The sequence below is a fragment of the Chiloscyllium plagiosum genome, chromosome 4 (genome assembly GCF_004010195.1).
Source record: "Chiloscyllium plagiosum isolate BGI_BamShark_2017 chromosome 4, ASM401019v2, whole genome shotgun sequence".
In the NCBI taxonomy this organism is placed as follows: domain Eukaryota; kingdom Metazoa; phylum Chordata; class Chondrichthyes; order Orectolobiformes; family Hemiscylliidae; genus Chiloscyllium; species Chiloscyllium plagiosum.
This window is the reverse complement of record NC_057713.1, coordinates 8,022,047-8,034,920: the sequence shown is the minus strand read 5'-3', so window position 1 is coordinate 8,034,920 and position 12,874 is coordinate 8,022,047. Positions and strand designations below refer to the sequence as shown.

Genomic DNA, 12,874 nt, shown 5'->3' with positions numbered 1-12,874 from the left:
CCCCCCTGACGCGCTCTTTCCAACCCCCGAGCCACCATTCCTTATCTTCAAACTACAATTTCTGACTACCTTGTGCACTACTAACTCAATGCTCAACCTACTCTTCCCCCTCCATGCTGCCTGATCTGTGATCTCACCGTCTGCCCACCCTGCACTGCTCCCATCCCACTACCCAGCCTCCCCTTCTGATGCACTTTTCACCCACCCCAAGTTCTGTACCGCCACTTCCACCTTCATCCACTCCTGCTTCTTCAGTCTTAGTTCTGACCTTCTCATCCCCATCACCCCACCTTTTCTGCAGGCCCAGATCTGTGAGGGACGCTGAAGACAACAGCGCAAGAGAAGGCATTGCAAGTGTTACTGTGGTTACAACTGACGAGATGAGAATTGTACCACGTTAGAGGAATTTGACCTAGATGAACTGCAATGATTTTGGAAGAGGAGCCACATTTAAAAAAAACTGCAAATGAACGTGAGGCACCAAGAAGGAATAGTTTACTTGTCACAGTCATATTGGATATAATTTGTGACAATAAGAGATGTTTCAGTATTGGTGAACTGTATCATACTCTGCAAATGTAGTCTGGATCATAACTAACTGCATTGAAAAGAAGGAATTTTCTTCATCTTGCCTAGTCCTTCATCAAATGCCCTAAATTGATATCCTTTGGTTGTCAGGCTTTCGGCCAACTTAATTGGCTGTGTCTAGATCTGTCATTAGTTTGAACTTCTCTGAATTCTCCTCTTGACATACTGCAAAAAACATAAAACAGTTGCAATTGATATTGCTTCTTATGAGCTACTGAAAGACAATGTGTCTATGATGGTTTGTATGCATGTGCGAAAACAATATGCTGTTTTGATTTGTGCGTCGGGTAGTGAGCTAGATTGCAAATAAATGTTTGGATGTACAGAGCCTGTCTATTGTTGGAAAAAAAGACACACTTTGTCAGAGCTTTTCATCTTGTACTCATCAGAACAGTTTGCAAGAATGCCAATTCAAAGGGGAAGACCAATTTATATGCTGTATAGTTGAAGAGTGCTGCTTGATGACAATTGTATTCTGGTATAGGAACTACTTCAGAGAATGCAGCTGTTGATTCCTTTCCAAAAAGGTTCAGGCCAAACCAGGAACCCTGCACATCTCTTATAAATGTGGCGATCGACAAATAATGCTGCATATTAATGAATATCCTCTGTAAAGAATAAGTGCCTTGAACTCAGCAACTGAGGAAACAATCACTTGACCCTAGGGGTTTGAAATTGCTAAATAATGGAGTAGAACAAAGGTTTGCAATCTTTTAATAGCAATCAGCCATCCTATTGAAGAACAACAAAAATTTTGAATTAATTGAACTGAAACATTAGAATTAGGCAGTGGAACTCAACATTACAACATGAGAAATAAACTAAAAATAATCCTACAACCATTCATGTATTGGTATCTTTTCTAGTTTTCATTGAAATCCATAGGATATCCATTGGCACCTTCCACAATCTCAATGTCCTAGTGTGCTAAAGTAATTTATTACTTTTGAAGGGTCGGTATTTGTATTATCTGAATATTGTATTGCATTCTGTTGAGAATGGGAAATTAAAATAGTAATTTATAAAAGTCATTGTTAATTTGCTCTTTATATACTGTGATGTTTTGTTTGTACTGTTTTGAATCTTTGCTTTAATCCGCATTGGTGCTGACTGTATGCCTGTGGTTTGAGAGTTTTTCAGTTGTGGTCTTGGAAATGAATAGTGAGAGGGAGCTATTTATGACATGATTATAAATGAGACTTAGATGTTTGAAGACTGTATTTTCAATCTTGTGTAAAATGAAGAGGAGGCCATGAGATTTGTTCTGATTAGCCTGACAACTATTGTTGACTTTTTAAAGGTTAAAGGGAGGCTGGGAGACCTGAAAATTGTTTTACTGGAGGAAAAAAGTATAGGATATTCACCTATTTAACAAAATATGCCTAGGGCAGTTGTGCTAATGGCAGACTGTCACAGCTCACTGACAGTATCCTAGAAATTAAGCCCCATATTCCCAGGGTATCAGAATTTCTTTTTTATTTACCTGTGGGATTTAGGCATTGCTGCAGGCCAGAATTTATTGGCTGTCCCTAGTTGCCCTTAAGGAGGTGATGAGCTGTCACCTTGAACTGCTGCAGTTCACATGCTGTAGGTTGACCCACAATGCCCTTAATGCAGGGAATTCCAGTTAAAATGAAGGAAAAATGATGTATATTCAAGTCAGGATGGTGAGTGGCTTGGAGGGGAATTTGCTGGTGATAGTGTTCCCATGTATCTGCTGCTCTTGTCTTTGTAGGTAGAAGCGCTCGTGGGTATGAAAGGAGCTGTGTAAGGATGTTTGATGAATTTCTGCAGTGCATTTTGTAGATTGTATGCACTGCTGCTGCTGAGCATTGGAGGAGGGAGTGGATGCTTGTGGTGCCAATCATCCAGCTGCTTTGTCCTAGATGGTGTTAAGATTTTTGTGTTGTTGGAGTTGCACCCAACCCGCAATTGGGAGCATTTCATCACACCCCTGACGTATGCCTTGCAGATGGCAGACTGGTTTTGGTGAGTCAGCAGGTAAGTTACTCACCACAGTATTCCTAACCTCTGACCAATCGTGTAGCCACTGCTTTTATGGAACAAATCCAGAGTTTCTGGTCAGTGGTAACCCCTGGGTATTGATAGTGAGGATTCAGTGATGATAACGCCATTGAATGTCAAGGGACTGTGGTTAGGTTGTCCGTCTCTTAATGGAGATGGTCATTGCCTGGCATTTGTATGGCAAAAATGTCACTCGTCAGCCCAAGCCAGAATATTGTCCAAATTTTGTTGTATTTAAACATAACTGCCTCAGTATCTGAGGAGAAAATGAGCACTGCGCATATGCTCAAAATGTCAACTCTCCTGCTCCTCGAATGCTGCCTGACCGGCTGTGCTTTACCAGCACCACACTTTTTTGACTCCGTATCTGGCGAGTCATGAATGATGCCGACCATGGTACAATCATCAAATATCTCCTTTTCTGACATTATGATGGAGGGAAAGTCATTGATGAAGTAGCTGAAAATGATTAGACCAAGGACACTACTTTGTGGAACTCCTGCAGACATGTCCTGGAGCTGTGTTGACTAACCTCCAATAACCATGCCCATCTACCTGTGTGCCAGGTATGAATCCAGCTCGAGAGAGTGTTTGCCCCCAATACCCATTGTTTCCAGTTTTGCTAGGGCACCTTGATGCCACACTCAGTCAAATGAGGCCTTCATTGTGTGAGATGTTACTCCCACCTCACCTCTGAAATTTAGCTCTTGTCCATATTTGATCCAAGGTCAGCGGCAGAGCCCAATGTAGGCATCATAAGGCCATAAATGTGCAGCACGGAAACAGATCCTTCGGTACAACTCATCCATGCTGACCAGAACTCCTAAATTAATCTAGTCCCGTTTGCTAGTACTTGTCCCATATCCCCCTCAAACCTTATTTGTATACCTGTCAAGATGCCTTTTAAATGTTGTAACTGTGCCATTGAGCAGATACTACTTGATAACACTGACACCTTTCATCACTTTACTAATGTTCATGAGTAGACTAATAAGGCGGGAATTGGCTGGATTGGATTTGCCCTGCTTATATGCAGGACATAATCAGGCAACGTTCCCCAGCTTAGTTAGGGGAATGACACGTTCTGATGCATGAGTTTTCTGTATTCTTGCCAGAATGTTGTCAGGGCCCATAGCCTTTGCTATACTTGGTCCGTTTAATCATTTCTTGATATTATGTGGAATGAATCCAATTTGCTGAAGACTGGTATCTGTAATGCTAGGGACCACTAAAGGATGCTGAGATGGACCATGGGTGAAGATTGCTTCAGCCTTATCTCTTACATATGAGAGAGGATTTACTATCGAACCAAATCAATCCAAAATTCCCAATTTATCTAACTGATGAACCTAGCTTAAAAAAACACACTCAGCATATTTCTGTAATTTAACAAGAAAATAGTGGCTCATTGCAAACAGATTGTATTTCATTTCTATCAGTTTAAAGCTTTTGTGCCTGAGCTACTTCTACAAAGGTGAAGAGTGAACAAATTGCTAGTCTGCCTGTTCTTAACTTGTGGGTTTTAGACACTGGGTTGACAATTGCATAAATGTCACTGAGCTAGCAACCCAAGTTGATGCACTGGGATTATGGGTTCAAACCATTGGTGAAATGTAAATTCAGTTAATTTTAAATAAAAGTTATTACTTAAGACTAATTTCATAGTACCATTACTATCATCAGCTGTTTTGAAAATCCATCTAATTTACATCTGTTCTTTAGGGAAGGAATCTTCTTACCTGGTCTGGCTATCTGAGAGGGTGAACCTACAGCAATGTGGCTGACTCTGTGGTACCCTGTGAAATGGCCCAGCATGCCACTCAGTATCAAACCTACTACACAGACATCAAAAGGAGTAAAACTGGACTAGCTATCAAGTTGAGTAAAGGAAGCAACAATAGCACACTTTGCCTTGTTGACCCTGCAAATTCCTCCTTCAATCATCTGATGGCTTTCACCAAAATTGGAAGAAAACCTTACCTTATTACCAATTTCCTGTATATCATCATCCATGGCTGTGATCTGTCCAAACAATCAAACAATTGCAGCAGACAAGATATAGTTTGAAGGGAGTTGCCCTGGGAGTCCTCAACATTGACTGTGGACCCCCATGATGTCTAATGGCTAATCTATAAAAATATTCCAAGACTCCACTTCACAGTCTTATCAGGAAGTGTTCCAAAGATTAACAAATCTCTCAGAAAAATGTTCTGACTAGCTTTGTTTTGAAATAAAATGACTCCCCCCTCTGCCCCCATCAAAGTTCCAGAATTTCCTACAAAAGGAAATGTCTTTTTCCCATGAGCCCTATCAAGATCCTCTGGATTTTTTATATTTAATCAGATCACCTCTTTCGCTACTAAACTGTCAGGTATAAGCTTAGCCTTTCCAACAACTATCGGGTCCAGATTATTGCTTTTCCTCAGTTCAGTGTTCCCGTTTTAACTGTAATTATCATTTGGAGAAAGACAACAGCTGACAAAAACAGTGAACTGATGTCACCACGTCGTTTGGTAGCACCAAGCTGTGGAAAAGCTAGTTGAGACCTAAGGATGCATCCAGCAGACTGGGCCTGAATAAATGCTGCAGGAACCAAAAAGGAAAAATCTTCTTGACCTTTGTATTAAGGAACAACTATCAAACTGTCCTTGTAAATGCCAAATATGTTTTAGTTAGCATGACCACCTAACTAAATAGGGTAGAGTTTCAAACTTTGATGGAATTTCTGGGCCAGTGTTTGCCATGCTGTAATAGATTAGATTCCCTACAGTGTAGAAATAGGCCCTTCAGCCCAAACCGACCCTTCGCAGAATAACCCACCCCCCTCTGACTAAGGCACCTAGTGGTATGGGCAATTTAGCATGGCCAATTCACCTGACCAGGCCCTTCAGCCCAAACCGACCCTTCGCAGAATAACCCACCCCCCTCTGACTAAGGCACCTAGTGGTATGGGCAATTTTCACCTGACCTGCACATCTTCGGATTGTGGGAGGAAACCCACGCACACACTGGGAGAATGTGCAAACTCCACACACCGTTGCCCGTGGCTGGAATCGAACCTGGGACCCTGGTGCTGTGAAGCAGTAGTACCAACCACTGAGCCACCGTTCTGCCCTAACAATCCTGCTTGTTTTGAGTGATCATCTTTTGGTGCCCTTCTGTCCCTAAAACACATTAACTTTGTTTTAAAAATGTATTTAACTGCTGATATTATGGGCTATGTTATTTGATTTAAGTCAAATATGAATCTTTGAACTTGAATTGAGGAAAGCCACATTTCCACTGGGATTTGGGAGATTCATTTCCACTGTGCCCGCGTGGTGCACTTTGAAACAGTCTGTACCAATGTCTGTCTACACCAAATCCCTTCCGCAGAAACCACACCACAATGGTGAAGTCGGTATAAATACATCTCTTGCCATTGTAAAGCCATCAAAGAGGGAGCAATATTTAGCTCTAGTCCCCCACTTCTAAACCACTCATTCAACGGTAGCCCAGTTTCAGTGAACTGCAACTCTTTGTGGCAACTATACAAAAAATTGATATGTATGACATACTAACAATGGAGCAAAAAAATCTGAATCTGGAGTGCAGCTGAACATCTTGGCATTCAGACAGATGTTCCAGCAGTGGAGCTTTCTAATCAGAACACAGCGAAAGTACTGTGCGATCAGATGTTGGCTCCTCAAACGCATCTTCTGATTGCTCAAATTCATTCTGCACATGAAAATGATAGCTGATTGCTTCAGTATATGAATTTTCTTGGACGTTCTCAAGCAAACTCATTGTACAGTTTTTCTTGGTTCTCTTGAACTCTGCACAATATTATAAAGCGTTTTGATCAATCAAAATAATAGTTAACACAATACAGCTGTGTTCCCTTCATTCAGCAAAGTTAATCATGAACCACTGAAGAAAGGTTGTCTTTGGAACATGGCCAGAAAAGATGGTTTAAGTTTTGCTCTTTGGCGATAGAAACAGCAAAGCCTACTTTATAAGAAAGTAAGTATGATGACTATTAAGAAAATAGCATGTATAAAGTATAAAATCATAAAAACTCTAACATATCTCACCAAAAGGAGCAAATGTACACCATTTAGCCCCTTGAGCCTATTCTGCAATTCAACTAGATCCTGGCTGACCTGTGACCTAACACTTGTCTTATATCCTGTAATAGATTTTTGTTTAAAAAGGTTCAATGTTTTAGAATTAACAAATGATCAGCTGCAGTTCACCAAATTGCACTCCAAACTCCCACCACCACTGTGTTTCAGTCTTTTCTGATTGCACTCTCCAAAAATCTAGCTCTAATTTTTAATGGATTGCTTCCTAGTCCTAGACTCCTCAACCAATGGAAACAGTTTCTCTATTTATCCCTTCCTGAAGCTGTGTTCAAATTGCTCCTTTACCTGCTAAATTGAAGGAATCTGACGCCAGTTTGTGTTATCTCTCCTCCACTATCATTTCTAAGGTGTGGTCTCCAGAGCTGCCCACACTGTTCCAGATATAATTTAGATCTTTGCGTTGCTGAAACATAATTTCTATTCCTTAGTGCTATATTCCAGTTCTCTAGATAGCCCAGCAATCCATTAATCTTTTTGATTATTTTCTGCACCAATCCTCGTGCTCTAAAAAGTATATTCCAAAACGCCATTTAAATTCAACTTTCTATCATGTATTTCTGAATCTCTCACTGCAGTTAGCAAGCCTGATGTATGCACTACCCAGTGCATCTAATAGTTAATTGTAAACTTCAGCTTTGCCTTTCCTGTTCATAGCTGTGTCCTTTTCTGGAGTCTGTGACTGTTTAAACATAGTGGGTGTTTATCCTGATTGTATATCATTTTTACAGCTTTGGAAATTTCAAATGATGTTTCCCCAATCCTCCCATGTGAATATTCCTAGTTCTGCAGATTTGTTAAAATGAACTCCAGTGCCTAATACTAGCTATCAATTTATTTGCCCTTTACTGAACCCTCTCTAGTGCCGAGATGTCTGTCATAATAAAATTGCTGCAATTGTACACAGTATGCCGGACTGAGCTGGATCAGTGTTCTGTATAAACTCAGAAACACTTCCCGAGATTTGTACTCTTTTCCTCTGGCAATAACCCAATATCCTCTATTCTGTTTTTACTGCTGACGCATGCTGTGCTGTTGGTCAGCAATTCCCCAAATCCCATTCATTGTCGTATTGAATAATATCGTTTATGGAACCCAAGCAGCACAGCATAGAAAGAGGCCATTGACCCCATTGAGTCTGTACCAACCCTTTTAAATAACAATCCAAGCTATCCCATGCCTGCATTATTTCTCCAAATCCCTGCAATTTTTTTTTTCTCCAAGGATTTATCCATTTCACTGCCATTGAATTTGAATCCACATCCCAACAAGTAGTGTATTCCAAATCCTTCAAGTAGTATGTTTGTTGGTACTTGCTGTAATAAAAACCTTTAGCAAAGAACGTTCCAACACAAGCTCACACTTTGTAATTTCACCAAATGTTCAAACGTTTCCTTATCTGAATCCCAGCTTGTCTGACTGAGGATGCAGTGTACTCGGTGGTTGTCACATCCTGCCAAACTTACTTGCTGCTGACTGACTACCTCCTATGAGCAGGGCATGATAGAATCAGTAGGAGTGACCACTGCACAGTCCTTGTGACAAAGGCCCTCTTCACATTCAGAATACCCTCCCCATAGTTTTATGTGGTACTGCTCCTGTGATAAATGGGATAGATTTCAAAGAGATTGTCCAATCTTGAATCGATCTATCAAAAATTCCATCAGCTGCAGGACAATTACACTTTTAACAGGTCTGCAGTCTCATGGCCAAGTCTATCTCCTATTGTACCATTACGATTAAGCCACCCTGTCAACAATCAGATGAAGACAGAGACAGCACCAGGCCATACTTAGAAATGAAGTATCAACCTGGTGAAGCTACGATATAAGACTACAGCAGCAAGTCATAGAGAAAGCTAAGCAATTCACAACCAAAAATCTGATGGAAGATCTGACATCCTGCCACATAAAGTCGTGAACAGTGTGGATAATTAACTCAAAGGAGGAGGTATCTCCACAAATATCCCCACCTTCAAATGATGGAGTGCAATACATAAGAACTAACGGTAAGGCTGAAGCGTTCGCAACAATCTTCAGCCAGAGGTGCGGAATGGATGAATCATCTTGGCTTCCTCCAGAAGTCCCCAGTTCTATCCATCTTCAGTCAATTTAATTCTCTTCATGTTAAATCAGGGAACAGCTGGGGGCACTGAATACTGCAAAGGCTATGGCCACAAACAACATTCCAGCAATATTACTAAAGACTTGTGCTCTGGAATTTGCTACACTCTAATCAAGCTGTTTCAATACAGCTACAACACTGGCATCTTCCCAACAATGTGTAAAATTGCCCATGAATGGTTTATCCATAAAAGCAGGACAAATCCAACCCAGTCAATTACTGCCCCATCAGTCTAGTTTCGATCATCAGTAAAGTGATGGAAGATGTCATCGACAGTGCTGTCAGCAGCATTTACTTATCAATAATCTGCTGCTTTGACATTTTGCTTGTATATCACTTCTCAGCTCCTGGCCTCATTACAGCCTTGGTTCAAACATAGACAAAACAGCTGGATTCCTAAGGAGAGATGAGATTGACTGCCTTGAATCATGGCTCCATTTGGCATCAAGGAGCCCTAACAAAGCAAAGAGGCAACATCTCCTCTATGCTCCCTAATTCATACCTTTTCAGATGCCTTAATGTTTGGGCAGCATTTGGTAGAATTTCAAACTTGTCTGTGCTCCAATTCCCATGCAACAGACTGAACCACAGCAAACAGTTAAGGAATTTTAAGAGCAAGTGAGTTATGTCTAAAACAGTTTGCACTGACATTTTCCATGGTCTTTTACCCTGGTTTAAGATTCAATTTGCTTGGATCAGGCCCCATTCACAAAAATATCCAGTTGAAATTGAGAGAATCCTCCAGTAGCAGAGCTTTGAAAAGATTTTTCAAACTGTGTTCACTTTCTTAAGTCCACAAGCATCAGCTAAAAGCATCCTTTTCAACAACTGATAAATTACATGCTAACAAATCAATTAAATGATTAATGTAGCTTTTTAAGTCAGTTTCAGTAATTTTTAATGAGGTTATGGGGGATTAAATACCTTTGTTAAAACTCCTATTTTTGCTGATGAGCTATATTAAAACTGCCTAAACTGTATTAAACCAACTTACTGCTCTGAAGTGCATTAAATAACTTCTTTTTGTGGGAAGATGAAACGCATTACAATATTGCGTTGCTTGATTGAGCTGGTTCGTGTGTTTTTACCCAACAGTATTATTGAAACCTTTCATCCTAAATTCACCAGAATAAATGCAAAAAGGATCCCCTTCCTTAAAAATGGAGACCAAAACTGAAACAGTATTCTAATTGTGGTCTCAACATGCATTTGTGTTCCTAAGTTCTTGCTGTTACCTGCATGTTAACGTTAATACACTCCTAAAACGTAATGAAAAATGTTTAGTGAAGACTTAGACACGTTTTCATAATTGCATCCAAAATGGGAACGCTAGCCTGACGTATTCAAGTAGATACAACAATCAATGCATCTGTAATTGTACTTCACAGAGTTTTACATTAGTTTTTGAAATAGAGACATTGTTTAGGCTTTAAAGTAATCAAAATTTTCTAATCATAAAGAAATAAAGAAATTACTTATCTAAAGATATTACAATCCATATTATTGTTGATTCTAAACTTCCCCAAAAATATATTTAAGGTCAAGTACTTGCAGTATATTATGTTACAAAAAATTACATATAGATATGCTCCTTTTGATGCGTATGGACTATTTTTCCAGCTGTTAAAGCACATCTGGCACTGATAGAATTGAACAGTTCTCTTTGTTTCCCAAGTGTAATTGAGCTTTCAAACTACAAGATTCCTTTTAAGGAATATCAATATAATTGGTATATATGAGCCAGAAAGGGGCATGCTTAAATCTTTACTTTGATATTTTAAACCTATTTCCACTTCTAATAAGGTCAGACTAAACTGGCATTTGGTTGATTAAAGACTGATACACACACTTCATTATAATGATCTATTTTTGTTTCTTCTTACTACAACTATTCCCCACCTAAACAGCTAGTCAAGCAAGGTATTCTTCACATCTGGCCATAGGCAATTGCTGAAAGCATCACACATTGATCTGATGTCCAATTTTATGCTTTTTATTTCTCCTCCATGCCTTTAACTGATGGTACAATCAATCGGTCTCAGCCTTGGAGCTGCCAAATGATGGAGCAACAACAGTCATTTGGAATAGGAAATTACAAAGGTCAACAACCCTCTGAGTGAAATAAAATCTCCTCATCTAAGTCCTAAATGATCAACTGTCGTCCTGAGTCTGTAACTCAATGTTCTAGATTTCCCAGCTAGAGGAAACAGTCACCCTCTGTTGCGCCTGTTCAGTTGATTAAGAATAATGTTGCTGAAACGTTTCATTTTGCACACATCAGGACAAATGCAAAGAGCTTACCCTTCCTTAAAAATGGAGAACAAAACTGTAAACAATATTCAGTAATGACCCAGATTTGCTTTGTGCTTGCTGTTATCTTCATGTTTATGTTTTTGTTAGAGTACATCCAGGTACTTCTGAACATTAGCATTGAAAGCATTCATACTTTTTTTAAAAATATTGAGCTGTGCTATTCTATTCTGGCTGCTAATCCTATTACTTGCTCATAGAATCATAGAGTAATAAGAGTGTACAGCATGGAAACAGACGGTTCAGTCCAACATGTCCATGCCAACCAGTTATCCTAACACTATTTGCCAACACTTGGCCTATTTCCCTCTAAACCTTTCCTATTCATATACCCATCCAGATGCCTTTTAAATATTGCAATTGTACCAGCCTTCACCACTTCCTCTAGCAGCTCATTCCACACACGCACTACCCTCTGCATGAAAAAGTTGCCCTTTAGGTCCCTTTTAAATATTTCCCCTCTCACCCTCAACCTGTGCCCTCTAGTTCTGGGCTCCCCCAGCTGAGGGAAAATACCTTGTCTATATATCCTATCCATACCCCTTATGATTTTATAAACATCTATAAGGTCACCCCTCTGTAGCTCAAATCTTCCAACCCTGGCAACATCCTTCTAAATCTTTTCTGAACCTTTTCAAGTTTCGCAACATCTTTCTGATAGGAAGGAGACCAGAATTGCACGCAATATTCCAAAAGTAGCCTAACCAACGTCCTGTACAGCTGCAACATGACCTCCCAAATCCTATACTCAATGCTCTGACCAATAAAGGAAAGCATACCAAACACCGCCTTCACTATCCTATCTACCTGCAACTCTAGTTTTAGGGAACTATGAACCTGCACTCCAAGGTCTCTTTGTTCATCAACACTCCCTAGGACCTTACCATTGAGTGTATAAGTCCTGCTCTGATTTGCCTTACCAAAATGCAACATTTATTTAAATTAAACTCCATCTGCCACTCCTCAGCCCTTTGGCCCATCTGATCAAGATCCTGTTGTACTCTGAGCTAACCCTCTTCTTTGCTCTTACACCTCCAATTTTGGTGTCACCTGCAAACTTACTAACCGTACCCACTATGTTCATATAAATGACAAAAACTAGTGGACCCAGCACCAATTCTTGTGGCACACCACTGGTCATGACCTCCAGTCTGAAAAGCAACCCTCCACCACAACCCTCTGTCTTCTACTTTCCAGCCAGTTTTGTATCCAAATGGCTAGTTCTCCCTGTATTCCATGAGATCTAACCTTGCTAACCAGTCTCTCATGGGGAACCTCGTGGAACGTCTTACTGAAGTACATATAGATCAAATCCACCGCACTGCCCTCATCAATCCTCTTTGTTACTTCTTCGAAAAACTCAATGTTTTGTGTAAGATATGATTTCCCATGCACAAAGCCATGCTGATTATCCCTAATCAGTCCTAGCCTTTCCATATACATGTAAATCCTGCCCTTCAGGATTCCTTCCAACAACTTGCCCACCACCGATGTCAGGCTCACCACTCTATAATTCCCTGGCTTGTGCTCACCACCTTTCTTAAATAATGGCACCACGCTAGCCAACTTCCAGTCTTCTGGCATCTCACCTGTGACTATCGATGATACAAATATCTCAGCAAGGGGCCCAGCAATCACTGCCCTAGCTTCCCACAGAGTTCTAGGGTACACCTGATCAGGTCCTGGGAATGTGTCTGCTTTTACCC

The 12,874-nt window shown here is 40.3% G+C and overlaps 1 long non-coding RNA gene across 1 annotated transcript in view; it reads left to right on the top strand.

The window, feature by feature from the left end:
* The window catches only part of LOC122548837, a 4,845-nt gene extending 3,230 nt beyond the window's left edge, over window positions 1-1,615 (top strand). The window contains exon 2 of the long non-coding RNA XR_006311345.1: window positions 302-1,615. This is a non-coding gene — a long non-coding RNA (uncharacterized LOC122548837). The remainder of the gene's footprint in view (window positions 1-301) is intronic.
* The last annotated feature ends 11,259 nt before the right edge of the window (window positions 1,616-12,874 follow it).